The following is a 25007-nucleotide window of genomic DNA, read 5'->3' on the forward strand; positions in this document are numbered from 1 at the left end:
ACATTGAAATATATTCTGAAATATAACAAAAATATATGAAATATAAGTATGAAATATATTTATTGGGCCAATTTCAAATATTTGCATATATTCCAAAATATATCCTGAAAATATATTTCTTTTGTGTATGGGTAAAGCCCGCCTACTTTGATTTGATTGGTCATATCAAAATATTCTGACATTGATGAGCAATGACAGACCAATGAGACTCAGATGAACACACACACACACACACACACCCTGCCAGTACCTCTGTTTCTGAAGTGCTCTCTGCGTGCTCGGCGCCGCTGCGGATTGAAGACCGCGCTGAATCTGATTACAAGACTGAAGCGCGAACATTATTTCATATAGCCCTTCGGGCAGGCCGTCTATGCATTTTGGTAGCCCGACTGGAAAAACACAATAGCCCCAGGACGTCGGACTATCGATCCTCGTCGGACTACTTTCTTGTCAACAAGTGGATTCAGAGCCCTCGCATTACCAATGTTGTGATATTACTGATCATGTGAAGATTTTGCAGCGGCGCTGAAAATCCAGCGGCGGCGCTGCGCCGCTGCTTAATACATTGTAGGGGAAACACTGCAAGCACAAGACACAAAGACAAGAAAAAAGCGCTTCCCTTTCTCATGAGAAGTTTGGACACGTAAGATTCGAAAGGCGTGTCGGCGATTTGGCTCCGTTGAACAGGATCCAAGTTCCGCACTGACAGGGCGGTCCGGGTCATCCGAAACGTCAAGAGAGTAAGTTTAACTTCAATTAAATCCAAGTTCGATGTGAGATGGACTGGTTCCTTATAGAACGTTAGCGATGAACAGAAAACGGCCAGTGTAGATTAGTCCAGTGGCGTATCCAGGACATTTTTACTGGGGTGGCCAAGATGGGACACAAAACCAGAGTGGGGTGGCCATACTATAAAGTAATGTTATGTAAACCTTCAAACTCTTATGAACAATAGAGGATTTTAATAATAGTAACAAAGTGCAAACTTTATTTTTAAATAATGGTATTCATAAAATGTAAGATACAGTCACAGGCCTATTTAGGAAATGTGTTTACTATAGTCTGTTATTAATTACCGTAGTGGGGATATGATTTACTCAATTAACTTGTCCATTAACTTGACCGAAAATGCATTTGTTTATCTGCAAAAAGGTTTACATACACTAGATTGCAGTCTAGGCTACTGTTAATATAAATATAATGTTAGTGGTTTGTTTTTAAAGTCTACATTAGAGACCTGCGCGGGACGGATTTCTCACTTAATAATTCCTAAAAAGCTGACATCTCAGTTCATCGCCATCTAACAAATCTCTGTTTTATCAATGAAACTGGCTGCATAATTAATCTTTCATAATATCTACACTTTGTTTGCTATAATCAGATGATTTGCCAGTATGCAGAATTCATCACTGAACAAAAAGTCCATTTTGAGTGGTGAGGGGATTCTATCTGAATTGCATCTGATTGGCCATTGCGTTCAAGAAATCAACACATATGTCTGTGATTGGTTACATTGTTCAACGCTGCAAACATGTTATAAATAGCGACTCTGGCCTGTAAATCGTTTCTATTTTGTTTTAGTTGTTCTTGTTGCTTTTGTGAAACAGATGAATGACAATTTATTCGTTTTTTTTTTGTTCAATTTATAGATAATTCTATTTTGCGGGAGTCCTATGGGATGATTATAGTCTCAAAAAGATTAACACGTGTAAGCACACTTATTAATGAACTTGATACATGTTGCAGAAATGTTTTATCCATGCCTTTCAACTTGCGTGTGCAAAATTCAAAATTGAATGAATGTGAAGCAATTTGTACAAATAGAGACATTTTTGTGAATACAAATGTTTTCCTTTGTATTAGTGTATCATAGTTTGCGCATGCAACACAGAAGATGTGCATGTGTGGTGACGCGCGTGCATTCATTGACGTCTTTTCTGAGTCGATCTCATTTGATTCATTTGGATTTTGAGACTTTCTTTTCGCGGTTTTTAAGCATTTCACAACCCACACACAAACAACTACAAATGAATAGGCCTGGTGCTAATTATTAATGTGTGCACAACTACCCATCTATTTGACAAATTCACAAATGTGCGTCACTACATTTAAACTAATACAATACAACTTGTGTGTGCAAAATCCAAAATCACATGAATGTGCAGCATTTTGTACAAATAGAGACATAGTTGTTAATACAAAACCTCGATTTTGTATTAATGTAGGCCAGAATTTGCGCATGCAACAAGTAAGATGTGCATGTGTGGATCAGGTGACACGCGTGCATTCATTGACTCGTTTCTGAGTCGATCCTATTTGATTCATTTGGATTTTGAGACTTTCATTTCGCAGGTTTCGCTTGCATGATCCACACACAGCTGTCTGAGAAAACCTGCTACCACTAGATGGCAGTATTCTGCTAAAACAGACAACGGCAGCGTAATCAAGCGTTCTTCCTCATTTAAGACGCTTAATGAGAGTGATATTGAAGCACCACATTTAGTACACAATATAGGCCTACCTTATTAATAAAGCATACTTTATAGAGGCAAACAGATTACATCAGATTATGAACAACACCCATAGAAAACCACTATAAAACGCTTGCAATCGCGCGTTGAATGTTCAATAAGGTGTATAGGCTACTGAGTTTAAATATCACCGTCATTACTGCATTGACGTTAAGCTTTTTCTTTATAATATGCGCTATGGGAGGAAAACTATAGAGCCTACAGACAAGAGCCTATATGAACGCGACGCGCGGCGTTTCATGTTAATGGCATTTCCCTTCCTGTTAAAAAAAAAAATGTTTCGCAGTTGCGTTTATATTATGCTTATTTTTATCTGACTACACATAATATATATAGTATACAAGCTTTGGAATTTGAAAATGTCTGTTTTTAAATGTTAAAGACGATTTTCACAGTACATTTGTTTTCCCTTGACCCTTAAGCCATTGTTATAGGCTAGTCTTACTATAGCACGATTAGTTTTAACTATATGCAACCATTGTATATCGACATGAAATATTAATTGAAAATCAACTGGCCCTACGTGTGTAGCTGCATATTTGTACATGAGAATGCTTTGACGCGCTAACCACGGCTCGTGATGCACAAGGGAACGTCGGCCAATTCCACTGCGTTAAAACATATAATTTGTTTTCATTCAAATTACTTTTAATATTTAAAAACGTACTCGGTTACTAATGTAACCTCGGTTCTCTCTAGAAGAGGGAACGAGTATTGCGTAAGGTTAGCTTACGCATCGGGAAAGTCTTCTTTCTTCGAGATCTGAAGCCAAAAAATTATCCTTAATTTTGTATACATTGTCAACGCAGTGCAGCAGCCGACAGACCTAGGCAGGCTGTATAAGCATGCTCATTGGCTGCTCGGCGGCAACTGCTTAAGCCTATCGGTGAGCGCTCTGAACGCGGCAACCAATGAGGGCGCTTTGCGCCCTCCGCACCCTTCTAACCGTCAGAATGGGTGTGGCCAGCGTGTATATATTCAGCGCTCATAGGCTAAAATTCTGGTTTTCGCAGTCTGAAGCGCAAAAGCTCGTGGCGCGACACGGCAGGTTACGCAATACTCGTTCCCTCTTCTAGAGAGAACCGAGGTTACATTAGTAACCGAGTACGTTCTCTTACGAGAGGTCTCTCGTATTGCGTAAGGTTAGCTTACGCATCGGGAACCCTTTGTCAACGCCGTGTGCGCCGAGCATCCAGCCCATGAATCCCAGGGAAACCGGGGAAAACACTCTGCTGGGAAATGTGGCCGGTCGGAGAGACGGGCCAGCGCAGTACAGGCACTTCATGCAGCATATGAAATAGAGCGGCGCGGCCGGTCTATAAACATATAACAGTACAAACAGTAGGGCCGGCAGAGCGAGCCCATACAGTACATAAGCACTCATAAGGGTAGGAGAAAAACGACATAGTCGGTCTCACATGAAGGGAAAAATTCCCGCGCGACAGAGAATAATACGGGCGGCCAGCAGCGCGGGCCAGCACCGACAACAGCGCGTAACGGGAAATAGGAAACAGAGCGGATCAGCCGGTCTGAGTCAAACACTTCACCCTGAGTATAGTACCAGAATAGCGCCAGCATATGAACGTAGTCTGCACACGAGAAATGGGCAGAGCATACATGTCACTTATGCTGACAGTCTTTTTGCCTGTAGGGCAGGAACTTCCAGGTTATAAAACCTCACGAATGTTGATGGGGAGGCCCAGCCCGCCGCCATACAAATACCGTGATTAGAAATTCCGCTGGACCAGGCCCACGACGAGGCCATGCCTCTAGTGGAGTGGGCTCTGATGCCCAGAGGGCACTGCAGGTGTCTGGAGGCATAAGCTGCTGCTATCGCGTCCACTATCCACCTGGACAAGCTCTGTTTCGAGGCGGCAAGACCCTTGGTGCGTCCGCCGAAGGAAACAAAGAGCTGCTCTGAACGCCTGAAAGCGGCGGAGCGCGTGATGTAAACTCTCAGCGCCCGGAGGGCATAGGAGGTTATCACTGTCCCCACTGTCGGATGCTGGCAGAGCCGAGAGGGACATAACTTGTGCCCTAAACGGGGTTCCAATCGCTTTGGGGATGTAACCGTGTCTCGGTCTGAGAATGACTTTCGAGTCATTCGGCCCGAACTCAAGACATGCAGGGCTAACAGATAGCGCGTGCAAATCACCCACTCGTTTGACTGAAGACAGAGCTATCAGAAAAACGGTTTTAAGCGACAGATACTTTAGATCCGCGGATTCAAGCGGTTCAAAGGGAAAAGCCTCTAGGGCCGCTAGGACCAAGGACAGATCCCACGAGGGAACCGAGGGGGGCCGCGGGGGATTCATCCGTCTAGCTCCTCTGAGGAAGCGGATAATGAGCTCATTCCTTCCCATTGCCCGGCCGCGCGTCGTCTCAGCGAACGCTGCAATAGCGGCCACATATACTTTGAGCGTGGAAGGGGATCTGCCCTTTTCCAACAGCTCTTGTAAGAAGGAGAGCACCCGCGGGACCCCGCATGCGCGCGGATCCAAGTTTTTAGTAGCGCACCATTTAGAAAACACCGACCATTTAGACGCGTAGAGCCGTCTCGTGGAGGGGGCTCTCGACTGTGTGATCGTGTTCACGACCCCTTCTGACAGGTCAACGGGTATCCGTTGATCACCCATGCATGCAGCGACCAGCGCTCTGGATGGGGATGCCAGATCGATCCAGCGGCTTGGGAGAGGAGATCCTTTCTCACCGGGATCGGCCATGGGGGTGAGTGCGACAGCCTCACTAGCTCTGGGTACCAAGTTTGGTTTTCCCATCGCGGGGCTATAAGCAGCACTGAGTGGTGCGTTTCTCTGATCCTCGAAATGACCTGTGGCAACAGGGAGATCGGAGGAAAAGCATACAGCGGGAGGCTGGGCCATGTCTGGGACAGCGCGTCCTCGCTCTTCGAATAAAACTTCGGGCATTGAGCATTGTCTTTCGACGCAAAGAGGTCGATTTCCGCTCTGCCGAATAGGCGCCAGAGAAACTGGACTGTCTGGGGGTGCAGAGACCATTCTCCCGGGGGAATGTTGTCCCTGGACAGTCTGTCTGGACCGACATTCAGGTGGCCCGGCACGTGCGCGGCTCTCAGCGAGCGCAGCGAGCGGTAAGCCCACACGAGAAGGCGTTCTGTCAGCCTGCACAGATTCCTGGATCTGACACCGCCCTGTCGGTTCACATAGGATACCACGGACGTGTTGTCCGAGCGGACTAGCACATGGTGATCCCGTATGAATGGGAGGAAGCGCCTGAGCGCGTTCTCGACCGCTATCATCTCCAAACAGTTTATGTGGAGGCATTTTTCCCGGTCTGACCACAGGCCAAAAGCCGGTTTGCCCTCGAACAGAGCGCCCCAGCCTGAGGTGGAAGCGTCCGTCGAGATAACTTTGCGGTGTGAGATAGCTCCCATTGTCACTCCCCGCTGGTACCAGTCGGCCGCTAACCAGGGCTTAAGAGCTGAAACGCAGCTCTGAGTCACTCTGATGCGGATACCGCCGGAAGCCCATGCTCTGTGAGGCACTCGGGCATTCAGCCAGCGTTGTAGCGGGCGCATTCGTAAAAGACCCAGCCGAAGCACTGCTGCGGCTGAGGCCATACAACCTAGTAACCTCTGAAATGTTTTGAGAGGTACGGTGCTGCCCGGCCGGAGGGACGCGGCCAGGCGTCGAATGCAGCGCGCGCGCTGTGTCGACAGGCGGGCCGTGTACCTGACCGTCGAAGGCGAATCTCAAGAATGGCCTGTGACGGGGTATTATCAGGATCTGAAAAGCACGCGTCTTTTAGATCGAGAGATATAAACCAGTCCCTCGGGCGAATTTGCGCGAGAATTTGTCTGGTTGTGAGCATTTTGAACGGTCTTCTCATAAGAGCCTTGTTCAAACGTCTCAGATCCAAAATTGGTCTGAGAGCTCCGTCCTTCTTGGGAACGAGGAAATAACGGCTGTAAAAGCCCGACTCGCTCATGGAAGGGGAAACCGGTTCTATAGCCCTTTTGCACAGAAGTGTAGCTATTTCTGCTCGAAGTAGATGTGCTACTTCCCCATTCACTCTGGTCTCGATACGCGCTTGAAAGCGCGGAGGGCGGCGAGCGAACTGCAGAGTATAGCCCTGTTTTACTGTGCTTAGCACCCGTTCTGATGCGCCTGGAATAGTTTCCCACGCTTTTGCGTGTGCAGCCAGGGGCAGAATGGCCTCCGGGCTCCGATCGCCGCGCATCGCGGGCTCGAGAGCTCGAAACGGAGGGGCGGGCGCGGCGCGCGCGCTCTTGGTGCTTAGATACGGCGGATCGCACGCAGCGATAGCTGGCCGTTTTACACACAGTGTCCCGGTGGCTTTAGACGGGGAACATAAAGTGTGAGGCGCGACGCGCGATGGCGGCGTCGGGGGCGAAAATGTTCGTTAGTATGTGTGAGCGCTCGAGGGCGGGCACAGGACTTACATTCAGGGGCGGGCGCGGCGCGCGCGCTCTTGGTGGTTAGATACGGCGGATCGCACGTAGCGATAGCTGGCCGTTTTACACACAGTGTCCCGGTGGCTTTGGACGGGGAACATATAGTGTGAGGCGCGACGCGCGATGTCGGCGTCGGGGCGAAAATGTAGTTAGTATGTGTGAGCGCTCGAGGGCGGGCACAGGACTTACATTTAAAACATGACCGGTTGTGCGAGGCCGTGTGACAGAGCGGGCAGTGAGTAGGTGTGGGCACGGAGAAGTGGACACGTGACCTACTTTTAACACTAAAGCGGCTTTTGCCTGCTTCATGAGAGTGGGCTCTGTGAGAGACACGGGATGTATAGTGCTTGTGTACAGGGGTGAGCACAGAACGTGGGCACATTCACTGTACTAGAAACACATACGGCGTCAGCCGTGCAACCAGACATATGCTCTTTTGAAATTTTTCTGGGTTGCCGTGAGAACGGCGGATGCGCGCAGGCGAGCGGGTAGATACCGGCTCGTTGACTGCGGGGTAAACAGCTGCAGTAGCCGTGGCAACGGGGACTGACAGCGTTAAGCTTCGACGGTGGTCCAGCCGCAGGGCTGCGGGATTTAACCGTCTTTTCTTCTCTCGTGTTTAGACGCTCAAAAATACTCGAGCACCCTGAGAGGGTGTGGTGCGAGAGGCGGGTTCGCTTTCTGTAAGTAAGAAAGACTGGCCGCGAGCTCGGAGAAGCAAGCAGCATAAATTTTTATCTTCCCCGAGAGCTGGGATCGAACGCGGATCTCTCGCATGAAAGCGTATGATTCTGCCACTGTGCCACAGGGGAAAACACAAATCAGCTTTCAGTTAGCGCGAGCATATAAAAAGCGACCTCATGTGTCGCGTCGGCGTTTGTTTGCAGGCGTGCGTGTGTTTAAAACAGGCTCGTTTACTGCAATAGTAATATTTCCAGTCGCCTGAACTTAAGAGGGGACTGAGAAATGTGTGAGGATTGGCGGTTGTCCAGCCGTAGCGAGACTAACACACTCTCTTCTCTTTTCGCCGGCGAGTGAGGCGCGCACGCTGAACGCTGCTCGTGACCGTCAGCTTTGTCATCCCTTGAACAGCGCAATCTGCGCGGCCCAACGAGGGAGAGAGCGGGCTTGTTTTCTGTATGTAAGAAAAACTGGCCGCGAGCTCGGAGAAGCGAACAGCATAAACTTTATCTGCCGCGAGAGCGGGGACCGAACCCCGGTCTCTGGCTTGACAGTCTAGGATTCCGCCACTGAGCCACAGGGGAGAATACATTAGTACTCGGTTAGCGTCATCATGTCTTGTGACGGCGTTTGCTTGCAGGCGAGCGTGTATTTATAACAGGCTCGTATACTGCAATAGTAACAATTCCAGTCGCCTGAACTTAAGAGGTGACTGAGAAATGTGTGAGAAATGGAGGTTATAGTCCAGGCCACGGCGGGACGAAAACACTCTGTTCCCCTTTCACCGGTGAGTGACGCGCGAGGACGGAGTAGCTTTCTTGTAACGTAAAGAGAGCTCCAAGACGGTCCGCTCCTGCCATCCCTTGTGAGCGGCGCAGTTTGCGCGGCTCGAACAGAGGGAGAGGAAACTCGCTCCGAGACCGTCCGCTCCTGCCATCCCTCGTGAGCGGCTCAGTTTGCGCGGCTCGAACAGAGGGAGAGGAAACTCGCTCCGAGACCGTCCGCTTCTGCCATCCCTTGTGAGCGGCGTAGTTGCACGGCTCGAACAGAGGGAGAGTACGGGTATCTATCACATTCGCCTCATCTCCTGACGCGGCGGCGGCGCGGGCGAGAGCCGGCGGTTGAGCGGCCGGGAGGGAGAGGGCGAGAGAGAGCTCGAGGGAGAGGTTCCGGCGAGCTCCTCAGTCACAACAGTCTCCGGTGGTCGCTGCGAGCGGCGCTTCTTATTGCGCGGCCCGGCAGGGACAGGCGGAGCGACAGCTTGGTCGAAAGCTTCAAGTCGAGCCCGCAGGGTCGACATTGAAAGCTCTTCGCACTCGGAGAGTGCGGTGGCGGCGTGCCCGCGGCCCAGGCGGAGTGCGCAGAGAGGTGGCGGTCTCCGTTGCTGAGCGGGGCGCGGCACGAGCCGCAAAAACGAGGCGTTTTTACAAAAACGCCTCGTGCTCTTTTAGAGTACACACAGAAACAGTAATAATGTAAAGGATATGTCGCCGGATAGCGTAGCAGGCACGGATGGCTGAAGGCGGCGAAGACGGCCGGCTTCTTCAGGCGCTGTCCTAAGCTTGCTGGTCGCTGGTTTCAACGGCGGCGGCTCTCAAGATCCAGCGATGCGAAGAGCGTCGCTGAAGACAAGAAAATCAGAATTTTAGCCTATGAGCGCTGAATATATACACGCTGGCCACACCCATTCTGACGGTTAGAAGGGTGCGGAGGGCGCGAAGCGAAACCTCATTGGTTGCCGCGTTCAGAGCGCTCACCGATAGGCTTAAGCAGTTGCCGCCGAGCAGCCAATGAGCACGCTTATACAGCCTGCCTAGGTCTGTCGGCTGCTGCACTGCGTTGACAATTAGGGGTGTAACGGTACACAAAAATCACGGTTCGGTACGTACCTCGGTTTTAAAGTCACGGTTCGGTTTATTTTCGGTACAGTAAGGGAAAGAAATGCAAACATTAAACTGCAGGTTGTTTATTACTATAAACTTTTTTTAACAAGTTGTTTACACTTTTTTAAACACTTTTTAATAAAATATAATAAAATAGATATAAAATAAAAAAAGAATAAGAAATAAAATACTGCTGCAAAGTTCTCCACTAAATAAAATACTCTCAGTCTCAAACCAATATCACATAATAAAATATAATGAAAAATATAAATAAATAACTATGATTACAGTGCAGGAACAGAAAATAGCCCTATATTAAAATAATATTAAACAAATATATTAATGTATTATTATTTTTCAATAATCAATCAACAATCAATTTACGATTTTTTTTTCCACTTTTTTAATAATTATCAAAATAAAATGTAGTCCAAAGCTATAGTACAAAGTTATTATTACCAGAGCATGTGATCAGAGCAGGTCATTTTACCATTGTTGCCAGCATAACTATACCAGCTCAGTAAACAGAAATCTAAGTTACTACTGAGAAATTTCACCTTATTTGAGCGGACTTTGCTTTTCCAGTGCGTGATCGGTACATGATTGGAGTGTTTGGGCCGTTAACGACAGAGCAGAACGCGCAGCGCAAACACGGACTCGAACATTGAGCAGAGAGCGCAGCGGGCCGACACACACACACACACACGCGCGCGCGCGCACGCCACGGAACGGAGAGTGCGGCGGCGCACACGAAGCGGAAAAGCTTTTTTTCGCCCTGCAGTCTATTTCATTGTTACAGTGACGACGGGTAAAACACGGGTAAAACCAGAGAATGTCTAATAGGAAAAAACATTAGAATCAGCTGCAGGGCGGGATTTGCGCTGAACGCGGAGACTTCCGCCACTTAATATGTTCGTGTGGAAACACGAAAATGTACCTATGTTCCGCACACAAAATATTGCATTCAGTCATTCGGTACACACGTGCACCGAACCGAAAGCCCTGTACCGAAACGGTTCGGTACGAATACACGTACCGTTACACCCCTATTGACAATGTATACAAAATTAAGGATAATTTTTTGGCTTCAGATCTCGAAGAAAGAAGACTTTCCCGATGCGTAAGCTAACCTTACGCAATACGAGAGACCTCTCGTAAGAGAACAGACATTTTCAAATTCCAAAGCTTGTAGAAGGTTCCTGTAAGACGGATTTACAAGTAAAATTTGGACAAGTCTTCCCTTCATTTTTAAATGGCTATTTTTAAATCTAAATTGAAAACTTATTTTTATTCCCTGGCATTTTAATGATCTCCTGATGCTGTTTCTGCCTGTTCTGTTTGGTTGTTTCTATGCTTTATTCTATTTGTTTTTACTTTGTTCAGCACTTTGGATAGCCCTGCTATGTTTAAATGTGCTTTATAAATAAAATTTACTTAATTACTTTCTTACTTTACTTCATGTACTGTATGTAGCCTGTATTCTGCAGAAAAATACTGTAATTCACTAAAAGGGTTTTTTCATGTTCAAAATGGCTGTAGTATGTTCCTAGTGACTAGACTGGCTTACTACAGGTGAAATTGTCCAAATACCGCCCTTGCCTATTTACAGTAAACAATATTTTTTTTAAACAAAAATTACTGTAATTAACCAAACAGGTTTTTGGTGACTTACTAAAGGTGAATAATGCAACATTTCACCTGACTATCAATACAACCTTTGGAACATGAATAGAAAAACAATTTACAGTAGGCTAATTTAAAAGATCGTACTGTTCAAACGGGATATTGGCTGGACATACACTAGGCTTAGTCAGTCTGCCCACTAGGCATTTACCACAACCTTGGAAGTATTAATTTGAATGAATGACTGGACGTTTATATTTTTTGACTGTGAGTGGAATTTGCAGATGGTCCCTTTAGAAAATGCGGCGAATATCAAACCTAAAACGTACTTCACTGCGCTCTCGGACGGTTTCTCTCCCATACACATGCAAAGTTAAACGCAACTGCAGAATTTCATGTTAATCTTCTTTTAACAGGCTCAGGAAGGGAAATGCCATTAACATGAAACGCCGCGCGTCGCGTTCATAGGCGCTTGTCTGTAGGCTCTATAGTTTTCCTCCCATAGAGCATATTATAAAGAAAAAGCTTAACGTCAATGCAGTAATGACGGTGATATTTAAACTCAGTAGCCTATACACCTTATTGAACATGCAACGCGCGATTGCACGTTAAGCGTTTTATAGTGGTTTTCTATGGGTGTTGTTCATAATCTGATGTAATCTGTTTGCCTCTATAAAGTATGCTTTATTAATAAGGTAGGCCAATATTGTGTACTAAATGTGGTGCTTCAATATCACTCTCATTAAGCGTCTTAAATGAGGAAGAACGCTTGATTACGCTGCCGTTGTCTGTTTCAGCAGAATAAGTCAAGTCAAGTCAAGTCAAGTTTATTTATATAGCGCTTTTCACAACATAGGTTGTATCAAAGCAGCTTCACAGTAATAAAACAATACATCAATGTTTGTTTCTAGTGGAACGTCCACGTTTGGTAATGCTGATCAATAGTATCGTTGATTGATTAATTAAATTAAATATTCCCAAATATCCCCAATATAGAATACTGCCATCTAGTGGTAGCAGGTTTTCTCAGACAGCTGTGTGTGGATCGAGCAAGCGAAACCTGCGAAAAGAAAGTCTCAAAATCCAAATGAATCAAATGAGATCGACTCAGAAAAGACGTCAATGAATGCACGCGCGTCACCTGATCCACACATGCACATCTTCTGTGTTGCATGCGCAAACTATGATACACTAATACAAAGGAAAACATTTGTATTCACAAAAATGTCTCTATTTGTACAAATTGCTTCACATTCATTCAATTTTGAATTTTGCACACGCAAGTTGAAAGGCATGGATAAAACATTTCTGCAACATGTATCAAGTTCATTAATAAGTGTGCTTACACGTGTTAATCTTTTTGAGACTATAATCATCCCATAGAGTCCCGACTCCCGCGAATCGTCACACGAGTGCATTACCGCTCGCGCCCACACTCGGCCATCAGATCCGTGCCGCACTCTGTTGCGTTGGGTCCCGACCTTACCTCTCAATCGACTGATTCCAGCGTTTTTATCGTTGTTGTATTGTTGCAACTGTGTGACCGTCCTCTTGTTTCACGGACCAGCAGCGCGCTTGCTCTTATCTCATGGGTCATCTGACCTGCATGGCCAAACGTCCGCTGAGCAGAAATCAGCTCTCACAGTCTCAGTACGACCGTTACTGTGTTAGTTAAAAATGTGAAACTGGCCCTAAATCAGTTGATCAGCTGTCATCATTGATTGACAACATTTCTCGTTTCTTGTGTTGACGAACTTGACCTACCTATCAGATCTGGGGTGGCCACAGGGGTGGCCAATGAGCTTTCAGGGGTGGCCACCCCCTAGAATCGCCATGCACAGTGCCTATAAACCACTTGCCGTATTCGTATGCCAGATTAACTGTCTATTTACAGATCAAAGACAGTAACCTATTTTACTCGCTGCCATCTTGGAATAGACAGACTGATGTCTATGACTGATGTCTGTGTTTTATACAGTGTTTTTAAAAAGTTTTAAATATATGTGGAAAACAAAACTTTTCTTTAATTAAAAACAACTCGCTGATCTGTTACCCAATACATTGCTTCACCTTTTTAAAAGTTTAAAAGCACATCGTTTTTAACATTTTACAAATGAATGAACGCTAAATACGTGTATTTTAAATTTATACGTTTTAATGCCTTAAACACTACGTGATTGTGAAAGTACACATTTTCTTCAAATGTATGTTAGAAAATAGAACTATTTGCTTGATATAATTTTAATACATGTTGTTTTAGATGTTTGCTATTCAAAACTTTTTTAACGTTTTACAGATGTGTGTTTACCGCCCTTTGTATTTTAATGATAAACATTGTTTTAATGTCTTTTTTGTATGTGATTGTGAAAAGTACAACTTCAAATGTGGGCCGTGGGAATTTTCCCACGTTGGAGGGCTCAGTCCAAAAGTGGGGTGGGGTGGTTGTTTGTGAGAGTGTGAGCCAATTCTAGCTTAGAGTTGTAAATTAAATATAATTTCTCCTGTAGGCGAAGCAAGACATAGCAAGTTTATTAACATAGCACATTTTATACACTGGCCATTCAAAGTACTTTACGTAGAAATGATTAAACAATCACAAAATTTATTCAGCCAATCGATGCTCTTCTGTGGGTATCCATTCGTTGCAGCCGGTAATCCTATTGGTGGGTATCCATCAACAGATCCAAATGCGTCGCTCCATTTAAAAAAGCTATTTGATTTTAGAAAAAATCTGTTCCAACACAGGTAGTCCTAAACCTTCCATTGAAACATGAATTTTAAATGGTAGTAGGCTATTTTAACCCTTGTGTGGTGTTCATATTTTTGTTACTCAGCCAGTGTTCGTGGGTCTGGTGCATTTTTTGGGTTTTTAATTCAACACAATCAAAAATGTTATGGTAAAATACTCAACAGATGTTTACTTCATCCCAATTACAAGCAATATAAACAGCATGGTTAATATTTTCTCTTTACCTTTGTTAGATCACATTTAAGAATTGCAACCTCGTGTGGGAATGGCAGGCGTAGAAGCACAAAACTCACTCTTGCACTCTTTCACACTTACACACAATCTCTCTCTCACACGCACGCACGCACGCACACACGCACACACACACACACACACTCATGCACACACATACACACACCCACAACACACACACACACACACACACACAAAACACCCACACCCACCCCCACACCCCCACACACACACACACACACACACACACACACACTCACTTGGATATGTGGTGTACGGTCACTCTCCATAGGCTTAATGGTTTTTCTAATGTACAAACTGTATAATATATCCCCCTACACTAACCCTACCCCTAAACCTACCAATCACAGAAAACTTTTGCCATTTTTTGAATTTCAAGAAACACCATTTAGTATGTTTTAGTATGAGGACACAGATGTTGTCATAAACCATGTTTACGTTGTAATACCCATGTCATTATACACATTTGTGTCCTCATAAACCATATACAAGAACATACACACACTAACAGCAGGCCCTGACAGGAGGAGGACAGAGTAAAGGTACACAGGACCTACAATTTCCACACTTTTATTAGCCCCGGGTCCAGTGGACCCGAACATCCTGTGTGTAATATAAATGTGTAGGGGGGGTGTACAGTGTGTTTTCATTGATAATGTGTTCTGATACAGTGCAATGCATAAGTGAATACACCCATGCTAAAGTTGACTAAAAAGAGGAATAAAAAATCATATTTTGGAAATTGAACTTTATGCCTTAATTTAAAAAATTAGGAAAAATCCAACCTTTAAGGACACCAATTTTCTTTGTGAATGAATAATGTATCGTAAATAAATAAATGTTCTTCCTTAAAATACAGGGTGCATAAGTTTGGACACCCCTATGTTAAATTCCCATAGAGGCAGGCAGATTTTTATTTTTAAGTTTTTTTTATTTTTTATTTTTTAGGATACTATGCATCCTGATAAAGTTCCCTTGGCCTTTGGAATTAAAATAGCCCCACATCATCACATAGCCTTCACCATACCTAGAGATTGGCATGGTTTTATTTCAGTTAGCCTAATAGCTGGTTTGATTTGCATTGAGAGATGATCTTATGGAAAGTTCTCCATGCCAGTCTCTAGGTATGGTGAAGGCTATGTGATGATGTGCGGCTATTTTAATTCCAGAGGCCAAGGGAACTTTATCAGGATGCATAGTATCCTAAAAAATAAAAAAAACTTAAAAATAAAAATCTGCCTGCCTCTATGGGAATTTAACATAGGGGTGTCCAAACTTATGCACCCTGTATTTTAAGGAAGAACATTTATTTATTTTACGATACATTATTCATTCACAAAGAAAATTGGTGTCCTTAAAGGTTGGATTTTTCCTAATTTTTTTAATTAAGGCATTAAGTTTAATTTCCAAAATATGATTTTTTATTCCTCTTTTTAGTCAACTTTAGCATGGGTGTATTCACTTATGCATTGCACTATATATATACCTCACAAAAAATGAGCCAAGGCCAATGAGTCTCAGTTTGAAAAAATAATTAATTGTATCAGTTTTCTTTTGATAAAAAATGAAAACGGGTCCAACAGACCCGAACACCATACAAGGGTTAAATGCTCATCCTCAGAAATAGAACACGAACATTAGGGTACATCCATTCCAAAATCACTGCAAAGTATGTAAACGTAATCCTCTGAGTGTTTTTTTTATATAATCCGCGAGAAGCCGGTAACGTTATCTTGTAGCCTACCCGTGGTTAATCCAGCCCACTCTGCTATGAAAACCGGTTCACTTCCATCATCTTTCAAATCTCTTTATACTTTTGAATGAAATAAAATCCAATCCCTTTCCGTAAATCGGGATCCTCTGTTGTAGGCCTATTCTTTGTGAATCGCTCGTCGTTATCCATTGTTTTTGTCATAAACATATGTACACGCACGTCCTCCAGATAAGTGAAAAGTAGGCTTATATTCCACAGAATCTGACGGCTCGTGGAGAAATCGCGTTAAACAGGGTCCATGTTTTTTCCACGGAGCTAAAGTCAAAGTCCACCATAGCTTCAGTAATCCTTCTTTCAGGTGTTTTCGGGGGTGCCTCAGTAGCCATAGTGACCAGTCGTGTTTTCTATTTGGGAGGTGAAAAGGGCTGTTGTTTTTTCCCACGCTGACAGCTGTTGTGGGAGGGATTAGGGGCGGAGTTTATGTGGGACTCTGTACTGAAGCTCACACATACTGTCATACCTGACAAACCTCTGATGTGGGTGGGCGCTCTCCACTCTGCTCCAGGAACACTTTATGTGTCTTTAAAACTCTGAGCAATTTTAAAACACTTTTATGTGTCTTTAAAACTCTGAGCCATTTTAACAACTGGGTATGTAAAAACGTAAGACTTAAACTAATTTGTGTTTTATGTAATGAATGTAGGGATGGCCCGATACCGATACTGGCATCGGGGATCGGGCCGATACTGTCCTCATATACTCGTACTCGTACTCATAAAAATTCGCCGATACCACGCACCGATACCACGTACATTTTGCAAAACGAAACTGGCCGCCGCGAGTGCTTTGTGGAGGTGAACTGAGGCATAGGAAAGTATAATGTCGACGGTTTGGGCTCATTTCACAGGGTTCGTACAAGGTGCGTGTGTATAGTAACATAGCTGTGGTGCGCGAGCTGATAAGAGAAAAATGCGCAGTGGATTAAGTGCGCAACGGCACAGACGCGCGAGCTGGTCGAGCACATTAAACAGACATCAGTGGAAAGTTTGTTCAGTCGGATGTCAATGGCAAAGAAAAGAAAACGAGGCATGTAGCTTATTAACGTTAACTGACCAGAGAGAGAGAGAGAGAGAGCGAGCGCGAGCGCACTTCTGTTGAATGCTCTTGATTGCTGATCGTTCACTCAGCACGTTATTTGGATAAGAACTAAATCGTATATGTAAGTAAAGTAAAACATGAACTGTTACCTGATTTAAGTATAACGAGTGGTTTCCTACATTATTACAGGACGTGTGCAGGTCAAGAAGTTCCATGAACGCAAACATCCAAAGCGCGCACCCCGCAAACCAGCATCTCAGCGCGCGAATACTGAATTAAATAGTCTTTAACGTCTTGCGCTTGTACTGACGAATTCACACAAAATTAGGTAAAAACGCCCGTCTTGGCGAGTATCCTATAGTAAACAAAGTCGGTTATATCTCAAATGAACGTAGCCATGTTCAAATGCGGTCCGTGCGCTCGGTCTTAAAGGGGCAGCAGTTTGATAAACCTGCTTCTGTGTTTTAATGTTAATCACACAAAGGACAAAGAAATACTCACTGCTCTTGACTAAATAGGCTACCATTTTCAACTTTACAAAAATATCTATCTATATATAATTTATACAGTAATGAATATGCTTTTTTTCACATTTGATTACTTTATTCAAATTTCTTTACCTGTTAGATCTACCCGAAAAACTCTAAAAACACTGTTTATTTAATTTGTAGTCTTTCTTTGTTCTATTGTATTTATTTGTCCTATTTCTAATTCGATTGTTTGTTCTTATTTTGTCACTGACTGCTTACTTGTTTAAAATTCACATTAATTAGGATGGTAGTTTTTGTTGTAGCATCAAGATTGGATTAAATAATTGATATTTCACTGGTTTTGACAAACATTTGAACATTTGAATTTGATGAACAAATTAAGCCAACTAATATGATGTATATTATTTTGGTTTATCTACTAATACATTTAAAAATTACAAATGCAGTGAAAATTCAGGTATCGGTTACGGTATCGGTATCGGCGAGTACCAAAAATCAAAGTATCGGTATCGGACTCGTTCTGCAAAAAGTGGTATCGGGACATCCCTAAATGAATGCTAAATGACTGAACAGAGTGAATTTTAATGTTTTAACATCTTAAAATAGCACTAACTCATTTTTAATAACTCTTTTAGAGAAAAATGTAATTTAAACTTATTTCATTGATGTTTTAAATTCATTAAATTTCATTGATGTTGTAATGAATGTACATCTGTCTTCTTTAATAAATAAAAAAACACTGATCTAAACTCTGACTATGTCTTTATTGTACATTTCTTAAAAAAGTTTTAATATACACCGTTTAGAACTACTGAGCGTGGGAAATTTTCCCATGCTTCAGATGTTCAACCCAGAAGGAGGCGTGACACAAGTCTGATTTTCCCACGCTGTAGGTACAGCCCATAAGTGGGAGGAGCTAGTGTGGGAATATTCCCACTGTCAAAAGGGGCGGGGCTTAGAGGGGCCATAAATCACTCAAAAGTGACAGAAAGGCTCCCTCTATACTCTCTCTGCCAACATAGTTTTCTAGTCTATTTAAAAGAATGTTGTGGTCAATGGTGTCAAACGCAGCACTAAGATCGAGTAACACTAATAGAGAGACACAACCACGATCGGATGATAGGAGCAAATCATTTGTGACTCTAACGAGAGCTGTCTCGGTACTATGGTACGGTCTAAATCCGGACTGGAAATCCTCACAGATATCATTTCTTTCTAGAAAGGAACACAGTTGTGAAGACACTGCTTTTTCTAGTATCTTTGACAGAAAAGGTAGATACGAGATTGGCCTGTAATTGACTAATTCTGTAGGATCTAGGGATGTTGCGGTGACGGATTTTTTCCACCGGTTAATCGACGTGTAAAAAAAACGGTAATCCCGGTGTCACCGGGGTTGCGTGTCGGGGATTTCGGGTGGCCGAAAATGCGGACGTGCACACGTCTCAGTTTACTTTCACTTTAATTAGCGGCCTTTCAGTAGCATTTGTTTGAATTAATCATGGGTTAATTTATTTTATTCTTAATAAAAATACACAAAACAATAAGACACTCGCTTGTATTACACACATCTTTATTGCAAAATGAATAATAACTTAACACACCATGTAAAAACTAAACAAAAGCACTTATGAAACACCTTTGAAGTGCATTTATTAACAAAACAAACCACTGCACACATCGTGCAAGTATCAAACAAGAAATTATATATAAAAAAATCACTATTCGTTAAATAAAGTGCCTGCCTTTTTCAGCAAAAAAAAAAAAAAAAAAAAAACACCGCACAACCATCGAATATGAAACGAACGAACATCAAAAACTTCGTTAAATAAGGTAGCCTACCCGAATAATCACTGGACACTTTAAGTGCAAAAAAAAAAACGAATATAAAATTAAACTCACGTTTGCATTTCTCTTTGAAACCAGATCTTCCGCCATCCTTTGCCAGTTAGCTCGCCTCACTCTCCTCAAATGATAAATGAAATCGGACAGCTTTACTGCGGCGCTCGTTCCGCTTACGCTATTTTACGAAGGCACGTAATCACTAACTGAATAAAGTGCTTTATTACTATAGGCTAAAACTTCAACACGATGTGGACGGTGCCGGTGGTCAAGTGCTATAACCGGTAGGTGGGATAAACACCGTGTATCACCGGTAACACAGACTATCGCAACAAGCCTAGTAGGATCAAGTTGCGTTTTTTTAACAAGCGGTTTAATCATAGCCAGCTTAAAGTTTTTTGGTACGTATCCTAGAGACAAAGACGAATTAATGATATTAAGAAGAGGATCTATGACCTCTGGAAGCATCTCTTTCAGTAGCTTAGTCGGTATAGGGTCTGACATACATGTTGTAGATTTAGATGATTTAACGAGTTTAGTAAATTCTTCCTCTTCTATAGCAACGAACGAATCAAATTTTCCCTCAGGGAGACTACAATGCACTGCCTGATGCGATACTGTAGTAGACGGTTGCATAGTTATAATTTTGTCCCTGATATTATCAATCTTATAAGTGAAGAAGTTCATAAAGTCATTACTGCTGTGTTGCTTGGAAACTTCTGGGTTTGAAGCTTTCTTTTTCGTTAGTTTAGCCACTGTTTCAAATAAATACCTAGGATTATGTTTATTTTCTTCTAATAGGGTTGAAAAATAAGCAGATCTAGCAGCTTTTAAAGCCTCTCTGTAAGCAATCGAGCTCTCTTTCCATGAAATGCGAAATACCTCTAGTTTTGTTTTCTTCCAGTTGCGCTCCATTTTTCTGGCTGCTCTCTTAAGGGCCCGAGTGTGCTCGTTGTACCACGGCGTTGGACTATTTTCTTTAATCTTCTTTAAGCGCAACGGAGCAACTGTGTCTAAAGTGCTGGAAAAGAGAGAGTTAAAAGTTTCTGTTGCAATATCGAGTTCTTCTAAGCTATCCGGGATGCTGAGATGATGAAACTGATCAGGAAGATTATTAATAAAGCAATCTTTAATGGCAGAAGTAATAGGTCTCACATATTTGAAACACGGAGTCGGCTTTGCAGCCTTGGCTAAATGAAGTTTACACGAGACTAGATAATGATCTGAGATGTCAACGCTCTGCTGCAGAATTTCAACGGCATCAACATCTATTCCATGTGATAATATTAGATCTAGAGTATGATTACGACGATGAGTAGGTCCTGACACGTGTTGTCTAACTCCAATTGAGTTTACAATGTCTTTAAATGCCAAACCCAATGCATCTTTTTCATTATCGATGTGTATATTAAAATCACCAACAATTAGTACTTTATCTGCACCCAATACTAACTCTGATAGAAAGTCAGAAAATTCTTTGATAAAGTCTGTATGGTGCCCTGGTGGCCTGTATACATTAGCCAGCACAAATCTCAAACGTGATTTATCATTTATACTATATATTTTTACATTAAAGGGGCATTCCACCCATTTGAACATTGTTTTTTATTTAAAGTGGGTCATATATGTAGTCGAAATGTAAAATAAATTTTGAATTTGGTACCTTCGTGACCGAGGAAAGACAAAAAATAACTTCAGGACGCATTTGTATGAAAGACAACAACTCCCACAATGCACCACATTGCACAGCTCCGCAAGCCACTCCCACTAATCCAGAACAGCGCATATCTGCCTATAAGAGAAATCACTCTTCCGTCTACAAGGCTAGCTACCACCAGAGCTTGAAATTCATTTCACACAAAATGTCTAGTTAGTTGGCGAACTCATTAGTGCATTACTCCTCGTTTGTATATCTTTCGAAAAGGTGAATTATTGCATACCTGGATGTTCAGTCAGAACATATGTGGTGCGAAACTAGGATAGTTCTCAACACAAACGTCCGTGTCCTCGTCTGATTCAGAGATTTCGTCCAGGAGAAATTGTCATCGTTGAAATTCTTTGCCGCAGACGGACTCTATCTCTGTGTTCGTAGTTGCATAGTGAGATCACCGGCGCCACCAGTCCGCCCTAACTCGAGCCAGTCCGGGCTCCTCGTCCGCGGCAGGCAGGTCTTCTGCCTCGGCTGCTCTTCGCTATAATGCGGCTTGTAAAGGTAGCCACAAACACCTGATTCAAGCATCAGACTTCCGAAATCCTCTTCTTCTATATCATATTGAGCACTCTCCTCCGCTATTGTCATTACTTTACATCTGTCTCCACAGCGCCTGTTAGCTTAGCTTCAAACAAGATGGAGGATATTGCTTTCAGTTTCAGAGAGTAAAGTCCCACCCACTGATCTGTAATAGGTCTAGCGTGAGCGGGTCCCGCCCCCTGGGAAAGATGAGGAACCAGTGCTTGTAGTCTCAACAGAAATCCCCCCCTCTTACACTTCCTCCTACAATGACCCAAAATGACGATTTTTGCGTCATTGTAGGAGGAAGGGTAAGAGGTAAATAACAGATTTCTCCCGTCTCAGGGGAAAATGAGAGAGTGTTGCACGACCATTCAATAGTATGACTGGGTTTCTAACAATGCAAAGCTTAATGCAAATGGGTGGAGTGTCCCTTTAACCTGTTAAGCTGCAACCCCACTTTTGAAAAATCCCCAGAAATGACATACCCAAACTGAAACAGATACAGTTCATGAACCCTTTGTACTAAAAGCACAAGTATGATCTCATTTGAAAGCTGACACCTGGTAGTTTATTGTAAATGTAGAATTAATTATTGTCATAATTATTTTTTTTAAAAAAAATAGCTTCAAAGTTTTGTAAAGTTATTAGAAATTGATTTTTATGAAACATATTCATGAAAATACAATTGAAGTTGGCACTGTAGCAATCTAGAAATGCACTACAGCTAAAGCCACATGTGTGACCATGTTATATTTAAAATCTGAAAATGATAAGTCTAAAACTCTGTATTTAGTTATATGTTTTTCAAGATCATGTCAAATTACTTTATTTTGATTTGACTCTAAAAATGCTACTAATGTTTAGTCATCTTCTAAGCATCCATTCAGTCTTTTGTCTCTATTGTTTTGTGGTGCAAACGATCCCCATTCAGTCTCAGTCTCCCCCTGCACACATTCACACCTCTCCAGCCTGGTTATGGCTCTAAATATGCATTTCTTTTGTCTGCATTATAGTTACTAACGACTGGCTATTCACAGGCTATTCATAGGGTTTCAGTCCCTAATTTCTTTTCTCAAAGTTCTCACTTCACAAAAAACTGTTGAAACTGTATCAAATGCACTAAAACATTTCAGTAGCTGCTAAGCATTCCTTTTTAGAAAAAAAATCATAAAAGAATAACAGGTGGCAGGTGCACCTGGGCTAGCTAGCATGTTAGCTTAGCACACCATCAATACACGACCATTTATGAGATTAAAACCATGTTTGTGCTCCAAACTTACTTTTATAACGCAAGTCGAGTGTTTTAAATAATCTTCTGTGATCTAATTTGGCTTCAGATAAAAAAATCAGACAGGAAACATGTTATTTATAGTTTTCTGCACGATGATAAAGTCTATATCGATTAGCATTACATTATAAATATAATCTATTATTATGAAAATACCTGGCATGGCTTGAAGAACACAGGCAAGTCAAATATCATTGCAATCATGTTTATTGTCTTCAAAACGTCTGTATCTGCATATTACAGCGATATCTGTTGTGTTAGCTTTGTGTGTATCAGTGACGTCCTGGAATGTCACATGATCATGGCTCTTCTTCATTTTCCATATGGACTATTATTGTGTATAATAGCGCCCTCAGGCTATTGGTATGAAAACACAGCACATCTCAGTAAGAAGCGCTCATAATGATTACATCGACGCATTTGGGTATAAATTCAATAAATATTATTCCTGTCTATAGAAATATGATGTGAATCTATGAGAATATATCAATATTTCTCCAAGTCTGCACATTTTTGAGCTAAAAGCCCTGAAGGACGTTGTTTTGTGTATCGCTGTCATGACGACAGCACAGAGTTTTTTTCTGAATGAAAGCGGCTGACGCGCATAATTCATATTAAAGGTATCGACTCATTTTTTCATTTCATAACTCCTGACACAAATTAAGACATAACTGTCACTATAATTTTCTCAGAATACAATAGTGGTCAAAAACTGAAACTTGAGTCTTATATCTTTTTAATGATGTATAGTTTGTCAAGGTATAACATTAAATCTGATAGTAAATTTGAACTAAATAAAAAAAAAAACGCTTCAGTGCGCCGACGCACTGGTGAGGCTTAACAGGTTAAGCACTAACACTTCAAAAGAATTATATTTAAAACTTGATTTATTAGTGGTTTTGAAAATAGTCAAGTCAAGTCAAGTCAAGTTTATTTATATAGCGCTTTTCACAACATAGGTTGTATCAAAGCAGCTTCACAGTAATAAAACAATACATCAATGTTTGTTTCTATTTGCTGATCAATAGTATCGTTGATTGATTAATTAAATTAAATATTCCCAAATATCCCCAACTGAGCAAGCCAAAGGCAACAGTGGCAAGGAACCGAAAAACTCCATCAGGTGACCTAATGGAGAAAAAAAAAACCTTGGGAGAACCCGGGCTCAGTCGGGGGCCAGTTCTCCTCTGGCGTTTATGAACTAGAGGTCGGATTTAACTGTAAGATTAAAAGTATTATATGAATGCCTGGCTGAAGAGATGCGTCTTTAATCTAGTTTTAAACTGGGAGAGCGAGTCTGAGCAACGAACAGTATCAGGAAGGCTATTCCAGAGTTTTGGAGCTAAATGTGAAAATGCTCTCCCTCCTTTGGTGGATCTGGATATCCTAGGTATGACCAAAAGCCTCGAATTTACTGACCTTAAAGAGCGCAATGGATTATAGGGCGATAGAAGATCGGTTAAATAGACTGGAGCTAAGCCGTTTAGGGCTTTATAAGTCAGTAGCAATACCTTGTAATTAATACGGAACTTTATAGGTAGCCAATGTAGTGATGATAAAATTGGTGTTATATGATCATATTTTCTTGATCTAGTTAGAACTCTAGCGGCGGCATTTTGGACTAACTGTAGCTTGTTTATTAAGGATGCAGGACAACCAGCCAATAAAGCATTACAGTAATCTAGTCTCGAGGTCATGAATGCATGAACTAACTTTTCTGCATCAGAAACAGATAGCATATTACGTAGCTTAGCAATGTTTCTAAGGTGGAAAAAGGCTGTTCTTGTAACATATGAAATATGATTTTCAAAAGACAGGTTGCAGTCTAATATAACACCCAGGTCTTTTACTGTAGAGGATGAAGTAACAGGACATTCTACTATGTTAAAGTTGTATTGTAAGAGGTTTTGTGGGTGGTTTTTTGAACCGATGATTAGTACCTCTGTCTTGTCTGGATTTAATAAAAGAAAATTGCGCGTCATCCAATCTTTTATATCTTTAACACACTCTGTCAATTTGGATAATTTAGCGTTTTCATCTGGCCGTGATGAAATATAGATTTGAGTGTCATCAGCATAACAATGGAAACTAATTCCATGTTTCCTTATAATATTTCCAAGTGGCAGCATATATATTGAGAATAATAGAGGGCCTAACACAGATCCCTGCGGC

At 42.4% G+C, this 25007-nt stretch overlaps 1 protein-coding gene across 1 annotated transcript in view; it reads left to right on the forward strand.

Annotated features, from left to right (window-relative positions):
- Window positions 1–204: 204 nt before the first annotated feature.
- LOC307171189 (stonustoxin subunit beta-like) overlaps window positions 205–25007 on the forward strand; it is a 173509-nt gene continuing 148706 nt past the window's right edge. The window contains exon 1 of the mRNA XM_079892669.1: window positions 205–740. The gene's annotated coding sequence lies outside the window, so the exon portion shown is untranslated. The remainder of the gene's footprint in view (window positions 741–25007) is intronic.

Source organism: Squalius cephalus (assembly GCF_949319135.1).
Source record: "Squalius cephalus genome assembly, chromosome: 14".
NCBI lineage: Eukaryota > Metazoa > Chordata > Actinopteri > Cypriniformes > Leuciscidae > Squalius > Squalius cephalus.